Source organism: Lissotriton vulgaris, chromosome 10 (genome assembly GCF_964263255.1).
Source record: "Lissotriton vulgaris chromosome 10, aLisVul1.2, whole genome shotgun sequence".
In the NCBI taxonomy this organism is placed as follows: domain Eukaryota; kingdom Metazoa; phylum Chordata; class Amphibia; order Caudata; family Salamandridae; genus Lissotriton; species Lissotriton vulgaris.
In genome coordinates, this window is record NC_141698.1 from 1067735462 (window position 1) to 1067751538 (window position 16077).

Consider the following 16077-nt stretch of genomic DNA (forward strand, 5'->3'; position numbering starts at 1 on the left):
CAAACCGCTGCAATACATCGTGATTTGTCTGAGTGCCGTGGTTGGGCACTCGGAAGGTGACTGGGGGCCTGGGCATGATCTCCACCCAGGCTGTAATGCATCTTCAGTGGAGAACATGCACTGTGCGCATGAATGTTTGGCCTGCCCGAGACGGCCGGCTAACCATTCAGGAGCAGTTAAGGAGTGCAAACCACTGATCCCCTGCTGTGGCAGCAGAGCAGACCTGCCCGCCCGCAAAGCAGCTGCAACAAGAAAACAATTAAATGATAATAACCTCAAGTTATTATTTTATTTTTCCTTTATCTATACTGCTTAGAGAAGTGTGGCGACGCTCCTCTGCCTCAGCGGAGGTGCTGCCACTGCTTAGTAGACCACTGATATGTTGGTACACAGAGCCCCAAAATATGGCATTCTGGATTCATTTTTCTGAATCTTCATGTTTTATCCAACCGGATCAAGCGCCGTTCATATTCCTAGTACTCTAGAGCATCATGAAAAAGAAAATGTGTTCTTAAGGGGTGCTCCAGAACTGAGGACACCAGTGATCTCGAAGCTAAGTGACTAGGAATTTTAGCCAATCTCATTGGCTATTCTTGGAACAATTCAAACCAGAGGGCCTCATTTAAAAGTAAGTAAGTAACACAAATGCCGAGGCGCCTTAGGGCTGCGGCGAACAGGACGGTGCAGAAGTCAGGAGGGGCTAGATCACTGTTGGGGAGGGATAAGCCAGGTTTTAACTTAACTCCTAAACTGGGATCTGGACGATAAAGGCAAAATATTGAGTGGAAGTTCATTCCATAGCTTAAATGCCAAAAAAGAGAGACATCTCCCTCCCCATCTGGTCTTTTTAACTCTGGGGACATGGACCAGGGCTTTATTTGCAGATCTCAGGGGCATGCCATTGGAATAATTTGTGGTAATCCTTGGGCCCTCCCCCATAAAAGTCTTTATGGACCCGGCACAGCACCTTGAACTGAGTTCTCTGCTTAACTGGGAGCCAGTGCAGATCTCTGATTGCGCCCGAGTTATGACTGTATTTTGGAATGTTTAGCAGGGTACGTGCCACCGCATTCTGTAGGGATTGAAGTTTTAATTGCTGTTGTTTCTCGGCACCTAGGTACAAGGCGTTACAATAGTCTAGGCGGGAGAGAATAAGAGCCACCACAGCCGTTTTCCTCAATTCCGCAGGTAGAAAAGGTACGATTGTATGAAGCATTTTTAAGAGAAAGTAACAGGCTGATGCCATCTGATTGATCTTCCCTGAGAAATTGAGCTGAGCATTACATATAAAACCAAGGTTTTTTACTTTGGTAGCAGGGACAGAACAGGCCCCTGCCCCTGCTGGCCACCATAATTGAGTCCAGATAGGAGGACCATTTCCAAATTCCATGACCTTGATCTTGTCTGTGTTTTTAAGTAGTTCTTGTGCATCCATTGCATGATGTGGCCAAGACAGCTATAGAATCTGTCCGTCATCGGACCTGCCATTGATGAAATGGAGATAATAATTTGGGTATCATCAGCATACAAAACTAACGAGAAGCCATGGTCCCTGATTAGTTTGGCCAATGGGTTCACATAAATGTTGAACAGTGTTGGAGAGGGTGCTGATACATGTGGCACTCCCCCTGGGAGATGGAATTTTGCCAGATTCTAGGGTGTCCCAGCACACCATCTATTATAGGAAGGAGGTGAGAAGGGTGAGAACAATGTCTCTGACTCCTACTGCCTCCAACCGTCTCGTACGTGCAGTGTGAATAACTGTATCGAACGTGGCTGATAGGTCAAGTGGGATCGGATAGCCCTGCCACCCTCGTCAATTTGCCATCATATTTCCTCAGTGGCCATGATTAATGTAGACCCTGTGGAGTGACCTGAACGAAAGCCATGTTGTGTTGAGCCTAAAAGGTTTTTGGAATTTAGGTTGCCCATGAGCTCTGAGTTAATGGCTTTTTCCAAGACTTTGGCTGCTAGGGGCAAACAGGCGATTGGGCGGTAGTTTGTTACCACAAGAGGATCAAGGTAGGGTTTCTTTAAGATGGGGCGCATACAGGCTTTCTTCCAGTTCCAGGAGATTGGGAAGACACCAGAATTAATAACATTGTTCAAGAGGGTGGCATGTAGGACTGACTTTGTTCGAGACACCACAAATGTTGTCCGGTAGGCATGGGTCAGTAGGAGATCCAGACTTGATAGCCAGCAGTAGGTAACTACGCTGTCAGTTGTCAAGGAGGAGAAACTGGTCAGGTGACAGGTGATAGATGTCACGTCTTCGGTGAGTGTGGCCTGGGGGGAGATGGAGGCCTGAGCTCTGGCTCTCTAATTCCTGATATATTACTTGAATCTTTGACTGAAAAAAAGTGGCCATTTTATCACAGAGCTCTTGATCCGGGGTAAATACATTGCCCTGTTGGAGTTTAGTGCATTGAAGGTCTCTGGCAGAATTGTTTGCCCCCTCCATTTTGCTAGTGTAAAAGTTCTTTTTAGAGCTGATGATAGCTACTTTGTCATCATTTAGTACTTGGTTATAATTCTTTTTGGCCGTTGTACTGTAGTCCACCCTCCATAGGCGTTTTAGGTGTCTACATGTGGATTTAGGTGTTTTCAGCTTGAGGTTGTTCCATGGGTTGGTGGGTTTTTTCCTACATTGTATGCCGATTCTCTCTGGAGCCAATTGATTATTGGCTGACCTAATCCAATTCTCACAGCTTTCGGCCACCATGTTGGAATCTGTCGCTAAGGTGGGCATACTGTTATCCAGCAGGTCTGTTAGCACTAGGGCTGGGCGTAGTTTGTGAAGTAGCGCTACGCGAAGCTATGCAAAGTGCACTTCGCACTACGTGAGCTACCTGTAGCACTATGCAAACTGCGTAGTATCCTGTTTGCACTGTGCAAGATACCGTTTTCAATAGTAGCACAGTGTGGACAAGCATCCGGCACTGTGCAATCATTGAAAACAGCATCTTGCACAGTGCAAGCTGTAGTTTTCTGCCGCTCGAGTAGATTTTTACTCGAGCTGCAGCTTTCTCAACGCTGACTGTTAGTTTATCATCGCGAGCGGTCGCGAGGATAGGCGGCTACTCGCAATGAGAAACCTGACCTCCCGGCGTTGAGAATCTCGCCGGGGAGGTTTATTTTCCAAGCTCGCAATCGGCAACTTGATGTTGCTGATCGTGAATGAGGAAAAAGTCTCTCCAGGATGTCATTTTGCTCGCTCGCGGTCGCCAACTTGATGTTGAGGACCGCGAGCAAGCAAAAAATGACCGCTGCACTATGCTATGCTATGCATGTTTGCACTGTGCTACGTGCAGTTCGCGTAGTGCGAAGTATCGCAAACTACGCGAGCGCAGCGTAGTGCTTTGCCCAGTGTTAGTTACCACCTCAGGCCTGATGTTCCGCCAGGACCGTACTTTGGTCGGATGCAGAGGTGGTAACGGCGGGTCTTTATCTAGCCCGTCGGGTAGGTTGAAGAAAATTGCCATATGGTCGGTCCAAGAAGGGGCAGAATTTTATTAATGCTAACAGAGGAGTTGTTTGTAAAAATCCCATCCAGCGTGTGAAGTGCTTTATGTCTTGGTTGTAAAACTATCTGAGTAAAGCTAAAGGCTTCCAGAGCGTCTATCAACACAGAGGTATAAGCATCATCCCCATGTTCTAAAGCTCCTTGAGCCACTGGTGCATCACTTTTTTAGACGTACCGGTGGCGCAGTGTGCCTGCCCATATTTTCAAGGCCATGTAAAGTCACCCTGCATAACATTTCATGGCCTTGTAAATATGGGTTCCTTTCATGCATTATTCTGTGTGAAAGAGGCCTTCCATGGGTGTTGCTGTGGGTGTTCCCATGCAACGTCCATAGAACCTGACACATTCCCAGATTTACAATGTTTTGTATGTGAAGTTGGGAATGCATCAGAAGCACTCAGCAGCACATTTAGAAAGAGGAAAATGCCATCAATGATTGTTTTTGTGCGGGAAGGTGTACCTTCATGCACCAAAAAAGACATCCTTGCAATGCAGGCCGCCTTGTAACATGACGCAAGAGTGCCTGTGCTGGCCTCATGGCAGCCAATTGTGCGCCAGCACAGGGGAAAGCACACAGATGTGTTGTATTGTTAATACAATGCATCTCTGTGTTTTTAAAATGACGCACCTCAGCCCAGCTAGATGGCTTGTGGCGCCGAGCTGCATAATTTTTTGGTAAATCAGGCCCATCTTGTGCAGACCAAGGCTCCTGGAGTCCTGCAAAAGAGATACGAAGGAGCTGTAGAAATAAAACAATGCAATAAAATATGCATCCTATTATTTATATGGAAAGCAAGCAGGAGCCTTCAAGGTGACTGCCGCACAGTATGCTCAGCTTGAGTACCACGCAGCACCACCTGACACCCAGCCCGCAGTGTGTCTGAGAGGGTGACCTTGTCAAAGTGGAGTAATAATGCCAAGGTGCCTCGAGGCCCCTTATCAAGCACCAATTGTCAGGAGTGAGCTGCTGCTTGCCTGCTGGAGACAGAGGCTGGCGCAGAGGGGACAGGATCATGTTTTATTATAGTGAAAAGGAGATTATAAATAAATATTTTGTTAGCAGCATTTAATTCTCTGCCTTCCAAAGGGCTCAATCAAAGCTAAAGCCTGCTTGAAGGACAGCAAAATAACACTGTCCGTGCTGCTTGACACCTCCGGCTGACAGAATAAATGAAACTTTCAAGACAAGTTAACAAGCAGAGTGCAGCGCCCGTGGCCCAAGGACATTGAGCTCAGAGCCAGAGTCACATCAGTACCTCAGCCCAGGTCTGTGGCCGGTATGAACTGATTGGGATTGCTGTGAATGGGCCACGTTACAACGCATGCGATACATCGCATGCCATTGCAACGCGGTTGTTACAACGAATGAGTTGTTACATCGCATACCATTACAATGCAGGTTGTTACAACGACTTGCTGTAGGGGGCGTTGTATGTTGAAATAGTATAATTTACTATTCAAACTCCAGTCTGTGCAACAGTAGGGAAGGTGTTGGATTATAAATCCAACACCTTCTGCCCCCTGAAGCAAGTCGTTGTAATGGTTTGCGATGTAACAACGCGGTTGTTGTAACGACCATGTTGTAATGGCATGTGATGTATCGATGCGATGTAAATAATGTTTCCCGGCCGCTGGGATCACATGTTACATGAGGGATGATTAACCACCAGGCACACATACCTGCTGGTTACTGCACTGAACAGCGCCGGCCGTGGTCAGTGTTTTCTTAAAAAATTATTTCTATGGGGCCGCTTATGATGTCAGGCAGCTAGCACCATCCACAGCCCCATGCTGCAAAATGGCAGTACCAATGGCCTGGATGTCCTGCTATTACTATTTTTGGTTTATATTAAAATGATATCCTCTTCCAAGGGAGTAGGCAGAAAACTAAATTACTTCCCACGTTTAACCAAAGCTCTGATAGAAGAATCTATGACATAATATCGATAGACATAATATCATAGTACAAAAATATTGACACTAATATATCGACATCCATTATATCGACATCCTATACATATTTAAAAACATACACAAATATCGGATTTTAAATATTGCACTACAGAAACATCGATATCACTAATATCGACAACATATATATCGCAACCTTTAATTATCGAATACTACAATATTTAAACAATAAGTCAAAAATATCAAGATCACAATTATCGCCTACAAAAATATCGTTTTTTTAAAAATATCGTCCTTTTTTGGTAATTTTCTATAACACTTTTTAACATTAAAATTCAATTATAAACACTAAAATCAACATTTCACAACCAAATATCAATATAAATAATTTCACAATTCAAGTAAATTATTTTCTACATGTATAAAATTATTAGAACACATATTAGAAAAAAAATGTAAGCAACGCATTAATTAGTATTAACCTTATTTGGTAAATAATTACACTAACTGTTTTTCAAAAATACAAACCAACCAATAAAAACACTAGTAACATAAATTAACCAATGGCAATCTAATGACGAACTCCAAAACACTATATGAACAACGACTGACAAAACTCAAAGACAGGAGAGAAGACACTGGATACATTCGACAAAACCTACAAGAAAATCAAGATTCAACCTACAAATCAGAGAATTACAAGTAAGTAATTACAATGACCTTTAGTTAAGTAAATGCTAAATTAAAGAATTAAATAACAAGGATAAATCACTCATACATATGTTTTATGTTCTATCTCCTACCACTACAGAAAACTACACCACTACAGAACAGAAAATATACACAAAGCAAAGTAAGAAAAAAGTTACAAAGTAAGCATGTTCCTATATTTGTCTAACTAATTTAAATAAGTTAAGCATTAAACTTAAAGCATCAAACATGACTACAACATAAAACGTATTTCTAAACATTGAACCTAAAAAAATCTTTTTTTTTACAGACAAAGAAACCAAAGAAGATACAGGACTCAAATGAAAATTGGATACAAATGACTACACCTACAAGAACATTAAAAATCTACATAAACTGCAATCAATAAAAAGTAAGTCAACAAAAAAATGTGACTAAAACTAACTGCCATAAACATAAAAATTACGAACATTATTTGATACCTAATGCATATTTTATTTTGTTTCAGGCACCAATACTACCTACTCTACCAACAAACTCCAAAGAACTGATATCAACAAACAAAGATACAAATAACAAAGTAAGTATATTCAAATATTTTTCTAAAAGCTAAAATAAGTATAAGCTAAAACCCATAGCTAAACATGTAGAAGCAACCCAAAAATAAGTAACTGAACTATTAACACAAATAATTCTTTTTGCTTCACCAGATAAAGAAAAATCAGATAATACAGACGACAACTACAAGAGTAAAGATCATCAAAATCACAGACTACAATTCTACCAAAGGTAAGCATGCACAATATAAATAATTATAATTACTCATTTATGTACTAATAACTATAATTAAAATAACTATAACATATATTTCTTATAGATTAACCAAGAACAAAATGACAGAAGGAGCAGAATTTGTTACCAGCCAAAAAGGGAAACCATTACTCTGCTATATGGGTTACACTTATACCCAAGAGAAACAATTTGGAATGAAAGTGAATTGGAAATGTTGCAAATATTACTTCAACAAATGCTATGGAAGAGCAACTACTAGAGAAGCAACTGTCCTTTACACTAGGGAACACAATCACCCACCAAATGTAACAGAGATAGAGGTTAGAACAGCATTAGAAAACATAAAAGACGCAAGCACAGGTTCCCAAAAACCGACAAGCCTAATCTTAAAAGAACAAATACCCCAAATCCCTAAAACAGCCACTACCCAAATGCCTAATATAATTTCTCTCAAAAGAACTATATCACGTACAAATAAAACTACTACCACTACCACTCCACCTCCTCAAACATATAGCGATATCATTTTGACTTCTGACCAAACTATAACTTTAAACACAAGACCTTTTATAATTTACGACAATGAAAACAACGAGAAAAGACTGATAATCTTTGGTATAGCCTTAAACCTAATAAAACTCCAACAATGCCATTATTGGATGATGGACGGTGCTTTTAACATCTGTCCCAGACCTTTCTACCAACTTTACACAATACATGGCTTATATCAAAACTGTAATATACCTCTGCTGTATGCACTGCTTCCAAATAAAACCAATGCCACATATATGGAGTTATTAAACATAATCAAACAAAAAACAAATGACTATTCCCCTGAAAAAATAATACTGGATTTTGAACAAGCAATGCTCTCAAGTATATTAAAAATACACCCAATACCTGTATCCAAGGCTGCTATTATCATTTTAATCAGTGTCTTTGGAGGCATTTACAAAAAACAACACTAAGCATAGAATATGCAACAAGCTCATCTTTTGCATATCAAATAAAAAAACTGATAGCACTAGCTTACGTTCCTGAAACAGATGTATCCGAACACTACAACCTTTTGATAGACAGCCCATTTTACAAAGAAAACGAAGAAAAACAGAGGGCTCCATTAGGATGTCGGGCGGATCGCCACCGCCATGGTGGCGGTGGCGATCCGCCCAACAGAAATGCCCGCCCGCCACCCTTTTCCCCCCGCCACATTACAATGGCGGGGGGGACACAACGGAGGGAAACACCGCCCGCCACTTTTCTTCCCCGGTCGCCTTGCGGCCGGGGCGGAAAAGGAATAATATGGTGGCGGTGTCTAATAGACACCGCCAGACATATTATGATAGTTGGTGTGCAGTGCCTTCCCTGCGGGCCCCCAGAGTGAAGTACAGATGTGGGGTGCACGTGGGGGGTACCTGTGGTACCCCCCTTCATTGTCATTTGCAAAGCGGCAGGCACCACGCGGTGCCTGCCGCTTTGCACATGACAATGTTAAAGTGCATTTTCAGCATTGTGGCGGCCGGTGCAGAGAGCACCACCAGGCTCAATGCTGAAAATACAGGATGGGCCCGCCACTGTGGCGGGCACATCCTAATGGCACCCCCGGGACCTTATGGTGGGCGGTCTCGATTTACGATGGGATGAAGGGCGGGCAAAGTCTGCCCGCCATCCTAATGGAGCCCTAAGTCCTCTGTTAGATTACTCTGAGAATACTTGGATAGGTAGACTCCATAGATCTGGCCACAGGAGAAATCCAAAATTCTTAATACCCTGGTGGAATGTTTACAGAAGCACCTTAAATGGTGAAGCAAAAACTAACAACGCCGTTGAAGGTTGGCACAATGCCTTCCTCCAACCAACAGGCAGAACTAAGCCAACATTAGAAACATTTATCAAATGCCTCCAGAAAGAACAAAGTTATCAGGAATTCAGAATGGAGCAATCCATTACTGAACTAACTCCAAAAACATCCAAACAAACAAAGCAAATGCAGAAATACCTAGAGCAGCAAGTAAAGTTGTACCCTAGCACAAGAGGCATAGAATACCTCAATATAATTGCCAAAACACTACTGTAAAGTAATGTAAGCCATTACCAATGCCTTTTTAAATATCGATAATTACAATACAATAATAATCATGCATTTTATTTCCAAAATAATTAATGTATGCAATATATATTTTTATTATAAATATATATACACACATTATTAATCTTTGAAATAAATACAATAAAACAATAATCATAATAACATTACCCACCCAAAATAAGTAAAAAAGGAAACAACTTACCAAACATATTCCAAATGCTGTAGAATCCATTTCCGCCAAAACAATACAGTCTAAAAAAAAAGTTACCCAAAAAAAATGAAAAAATACAAATTTCCAAAAACAGATAAATCCATTCCACGAAGGTCGTTCAAAATACCATACAAAACCCGAAAAATGTAAAAATATTGAATAAACGCTCCAGGAAAACCGAAAAATTAGAAGAAGTGTCTAAACACCATTAGCTAATAAAACTAACAAACACTTCTTTAAAAAAAAACGCTTCCTTCCGACATCACAAACTCCTGCAAGAGATAAACATAAAACAAACATTCCCACCCACATCAAATAACACATGAAGTCCTACCAACAATAATACTAACATAATATTTCTATTATTACATTTAAATATCGAAACAGTAACTCCACACACAAGCGGATCTAACACTAAAAATTACGTAAAATCAACACCCGCAAATCCAACTTATCATAATAGCTAATATAACAAACTTACTTCTAACAACACTAAATACCAGCATACTTCTCTCAAAATTAATAAAAACACACTTAAAACATGTACAACAAACCTTACCTTCAGAGACGTGAAGTGATTCCCAACCGCGAGCTGTACTTCTCCCAAATGACACAAACGACCTAAAGCGGTTACAAAATAAAAGACCCAAAACTACATAAAATGATAGCGATCACAAAGTTATTATGTAAAATCAAAAAATAATGACGTAATTATATGAAGAAATTATTACAATGAAAAAAATAGTTTTTTATAATTTATATTAGAATACTTACAAAAATGTACACAATTTGTAAAATTCTAAAAATAAATATTATACAATATATAATATTTATTATTATAATTTATAAAACTGGAAATAAAGTAAAAAATGTGACAAAAATATTTTTCACAAAATGTTAAAAAACCTGTAATATTCTATTCTCTTCATTTGAAATGTTTCTTTAAAAATGTATTATTAATATTTGTATATTAATATTATAAGAAATGTTTTATATACAAATAATATGTTTTTCAATACATACTTTGTATAATTTTTGTAACAATGTGTTTTATTTAGTTATAACAATACTTATGTGTAATCAAAATGTTTTCTATGAAAAATAAAATGTTTCTAAATGTTATTGAAATGTCACATGAAAAATTTCTTTTTTGTACAAATATATAAATAAATATGTTTGTTTAAAAAAAAGTCATACCAATGTTTTATATTTTTTTTGTGATTTTAATAAAATATGTTACTTTTTAAACAACACACAAAGTATCATGATTATTTCATTTAACATTATTATTTTTTAATTGACATTTCATTATACACTGATTTACTATTCCCACTCCTATCAACATTAATTTGAGGTAAATGCTGCACACTAATTAAATTTTATTTACGATTCCCACTCCAGTCTACATTAATTTGGAGTAGGTGCTGGACACTATTTTAATTTAATTTACTATTCCCACTTCAATGTACATTAATTTGGGGTAGCTGCTGGACACTAATTAAAGATAATTTACTATTCCCACTCCAGTCTACATAAATTTGGGGTAGGTGCTGGACACTAATTAAATATAATTTACTATTCCAACTCCAGTCTACATTAATTTGGGGTAGGTGCTGGACAATGATTAAATATAATTTACTATTCCCACTCCAGTCTACATTATTTTGGGGTAGGTGCTGGACACTAATTAAATATAATTTACTATTCCAACTACAGTCTACATTAATTTGGGGTAGGTGCTGGGCACTAATTAAACATAATTTACTTTTCCCACTCCAGTCTACATTAATTTGGGGTAGGTGCTGGGCAATAATTAAATATAATTTACTATTTCCACTCCAGTCTACATTAATTTGGGGTAGGTGCTGGACACTAATTAAATATAATTTACTATTCCAACTCCAGTCTACATTAATTTGTGGTAGGTGCTGGACACTAATTAAATATAATTTACTATTCCCACTCCAGTCTACATTAATTTGGGGTAGGTGCTGGACACTAATTAAATATAATTTACTATTCCCACTCCAGTCTACATTAATTTGGAAAAGAAGCAGGACACTAATTAAATATAATGTTCTATTCCCACTCTAGTGTACATTATTTAGAGAAATTATATTTCAATAGTTTAAAAACGTAGAACATTTTTATTAAAAATATAATTTATTTTGCCATTTGTCCCTAAAAAAAAGTAATTTTTAAAATACTTCCAAATATTTTTTTTATAATAATAACATTTACAAATTTTATTAAATTTATTTTTCAATTCTTTTTTTAAAAAAATGTATGTGGAAATTTACTTTAAAATTTTAAAATTTAAGTTTTTTAATTTTTTTTTAAATTATATCTATACTACTATTATAAAGAGAGAACTCTCACCTTTGAGCCAGGTAAACTCGGGAACCACAGCGCCAATCTACACATCCGATACATCCTTGAAAATGTCAGGGTGTGTAGATGGACATAGGCTGCATAAAATTAAAAAAAAACATAAATTAAAAAAATTAACTTTAAAAATAAAGTAGTCCCCTGAAAGAAGCGCCGGCCGCGACGTGCGTGATGACGGGACATGGAGCGGCGGTGATGTGAGGAGCGCGGGGAGGAGCAGCCGATCAGGTAAGGCATTAACAAACACGGAAAATGTCGGGGCGGGAGGTGGTCCATGTCCATGAACGTGTCCGTGTTCTGACGGCATTTCCAGAGAAGGAGGAGTCCCGTCAGCTGCAGCACTTCTAGCGTAGAGGAGCGGAGCAGAGCTGACCGGCTGAGGGCTATTTTAACTCTCGGGGCAGGTTGGCGTGGAAATAACATACCCCTGAGGCACACATACTAGTGTTTGTGCTGTACACTTGCTCCATTATGTGGTTAGAGCGCGGCTCCGGAGGGGCGCAGCCTCTCTGACTGGGCGCCGGGCGCCGGACCACCGTGCCCGGGAGACTTCCTCAGCCGGCCTCCGCAGGAGAATCAGAAAGGAAAGCAGAACACATTCGGAGGCAGCGGGCCACACGCCGCTCTTTCAGACAGTAAAATGAAAGTATTTATTTCCCAGGGTGGCGCTTCCGAAAAAAGCAAAAAGAAGCTGCAGCTTGGCGAGAAAACAAGTGGCCCCTCCCTTTCTGAGAAGTCCCCGGCCAGCGATCGGAGCTGCTAGGAATGCGAGTTACTAGAAGGCAGAGGCCTGGGGCACTCGCCCCTGACCGCCCCCCTCTGCTGTGTGGATGAGTATTAATTGTGTGTGTGGTTCGCCCACTGGAAGGGATTGAAACCTCGAGTGCTCGTGCGAGTTAAAGAGTTTTTTTTAATGACAGTTTCGGGGCTACGAGTAGGTGTGAGGGGGGGGGGCACATGTATGCACTATTGGAGAGAAACAAAAGAGGGCAGTGAAAATGGCAGCCCCAAAAGGGCATTACATCACGTGCCACATCTGCCTCCTTTACAACAAGTGGTGGAAAAAGCAAGCAGCCTCCGAGCAAGACACTTGTCCTGAAGGGACCAGGCCTCGACTCAACACAGCGATGCTTTTTTTTTACCATAAAGTGCAGGTTTAATTATACAACAGAAACAAGAATCGGCAAAACCAATGAGCCTCACATTTCTATAATTTATTGGCTTTCCTAATGGTGTCTGTCGATGCTGTCCAGCATCGGAAAAAATAAGAAAGTTGCAATGACGGAAATGCTTGCATCTATGCGTCCACATCATTCCATAGGCATGTGTATGCATGATGACATATGTGTGTACCTGCATCCTATGGAATGACGCGGGTACCATTTCATCATGTCCTTTTTGGAAATGTGAGCAGCCCAGCAGCAAATGACAGCTTTTATTTTTAAGACCATACGAGGTAGGGAAGCCACAGAGGAGCAGGTGCAAAGAGCGGGCAACTAGGAATCAACAGTCAGGTGGAAAAGAGATAAAATAGTCAGGTGGAAAAGAAATTAAAAATTAAACCTGGGCTGGCGATACCATTGGACGAAGTGTGGTGGGGAGCAGTGAGAAACACCGAGTGCGCGGGGGAAGTATTTGAAGTGGGGAAGCAGTGCACGAGGGAGAGCAAGAAAACATATGCACTCTCATGGAGTTCTTGAAGAAAAAGAAACAAGTAGTTGCTTAAATGTGGGTAGTGGAAGGATACAAGTCAGCCAATCAAAAGGATGGTATACAAGCTATGCTCTAGGGGCCAGCCAAACACATTTAAAGCGACAAGAAAGCCAACCCAATTCAATTCATACGCTTTTATTCTGGTGTAATATACAACCATAAAAGCAAAACATATAATTTTCAGAAAGGCAATAAAAATAAAAATAAAACACAATAAAATACGAAACAGGCAACATATACCAACATTTACGACTAAAATTGAAATTTTCCATTGATTATACAGTACTATATGTGCTAATTCTATACTACTATTATAAAGAGAGAACTCTCACCTTTGAGCCAGGCAAACTCCGGAACCACAGAGCCAATCTACACACCCGATGCATCCTTGAAAATGTCAGGGTGTGTAGATGGACATAGGCTACATAAAATAAAAAAAAAACGTAAATTAAAAAAATTAACTTTAAAAACAAAGTAGTCCCCTGAAAGAAGCGCCAGCCGCGACGTGCGCGATGACGGGACATGGAGCGGCGGTGATGTGAGGAGCGCGGGGAGGAGCAGCCGATCAGGTAAGGCATTTACAAACAAGGAAAATGTCGGGCGGGAGGTGGTCCATGTCCGTGAACGTGTCCGTGTTCTGACGGCATTTCCAGAGAAGGAGGAGTCCCGTCAGCTGCAGCACTTCTAGCGTAGAGGAGCGGAGCAGAGCTGACCGGCTGAGGGCTATTTTAACTCTCGGGGCAGGTTGGCGTGGAAATAACATACAATAGGAGAGTCTGAGGCACGGCAGGAAAAGGCAACAACGTCATCCATTCTTCTGTACAATCCTGCATGTCATTGGTGCATTACCCTGCAGTAGGTATTCTTGCGAAGGTGCTAGAAACTTCTTGGTCGGTGTGGTGTTACATGCTGGCGGAGCGTTTTCTACTTTGATCAGTAAACGTCTCTGTCCTCGGTAATTTGAGGCTTACTGTGTACCTGTACACCTCCCACCTCAGCCTCCAGCAAAATATGTCTGCCCCTGAGGCACACATACTTGTGTTTGTTTGTGCCGTACACTTGCTCCATTATGTGGTTAGAGCGCGGATCCGGTGCACGTCAGGTGGCGGGCCCGAGACTTTTTGAATAAATAGACAGAGAGCCCAGCCCCTCAGGTCTGGTTACCTAAATACGCTGCAGCCCTATCATAGCAGGAGTATAAATAAACACACACTTGCAAAAGCCCTGTGAGATGCTGCCAAACCGCTGGCTGTCCGTTAAACAGCGCGTAGCGGATTCTAAGATGCAAGGACAAGCGTTATCACATAAGAGCATTGTGCTGCCATTAAACAAATACACACTGGCATAGCCAGCACGTGCTTTGGGGCTGCTTTTCTCCATTTGGCAAAGTGAAAATGTTGTCTTGCAGCTGCTCCTCTGTGCTTATATTTGGAGCAGAGATGTTTGTTTAGAGAGGAACGAGCGCTCTCTTTCTAACCAAAACTACTGAAGGCAATATATTCACCACTGACCCGGCGCTGATGTGCGTGGATGGCCCGGTCCATCCATGCCAAAGAGGGACGAGGGCCCACACCGGAGCGAAAAACCATTTGGGAACCACACACGATTTCTGCTCAAATGCGTGCCTGCCTTTTAATTGTTGCCTGCCAGGAATTATTTACATAATCCTCTTTCTGGTGTCTCTTCTATAAACGATGAGCGGTAATTTTTCGCACTTTTCGCAAGTGTTTGAAGAGTAATACCTACCACCTACGCACAAAGACCACCCCCTCCCACTCTCACTCGAATGTGTTTTGATACTTTGGAAGCGAAGTGAGCCGAGCGGTAGATTACTAAACCTGGGCTGGCATTCAATACTATCATAATCTATACTACTATTATAAAGAGAGAACTGGGGCCTGGGCGGGCGGTTGGCCCTGAAGCCTCATTGCCCCCGGGCAATGCTGGGGCGGGCTGCTAGTATTATGTATTTGACACTCCCCATCCTATTCCTCTATTAAACTAACTTGACACTCCTCAAATTTAGGTTTAAAGCATTTTATTAAGACAAAAAATATAGGGAGAGGGAGTAGGAGGTTAGGGTTACATACATTCAAGCGAAGAATATGAGCATGGCATTATGAGTGCGACAGTGGACTGGTCCGCTGTGGAAAAGGAAGCAACAGCAACTGAGAAATGCTAAATATAAGCAACACCGCCAATCTGAGCATAGTCCACACCATCAGTCTGAGCAGAGAGAAATAAGCAACAACACAAAGAAACCCAACCCACCATCCCCCAGAACCCCCCCCAAAACACCCCAACTCACCCCAACTCCCCCCCACCCTCCCCGTCCAATGTACAGCTAATAACACTACCTGCCCTCCAACCGCGCCCCCCCCCCTCCATGAGCCCAGTCCCGTTGCCCCCCTAGTCAGCTGAAATCACCGGTGGCGTCAACCTTAGAAGCCTGAGGTACCTCGAACAGGTGAGTTACCTAAATTCCGTAGTCAAAAGCGCATCCCAGGGGAGAAATCAGGATTACCCGCAATTGGCGTAAAAGGCGAGGGGAACGTGGTGAGTTCCCGAACCTCACAAACTGTGTCCCACACCCTCAGGGGAACCCGTGTGACAAAGGAAGCATAAAGGTTGGGGGGGGCGGTGAACCCGGCGCAAGAATGGAACTTCCTGGAGGGTACGCCTAACCATGGGCGAATTTTGCAAATCTCGCGTTCGCGAATTTTACGGATTTGCGAACTCGCAATCCGCAAAATCCGCACA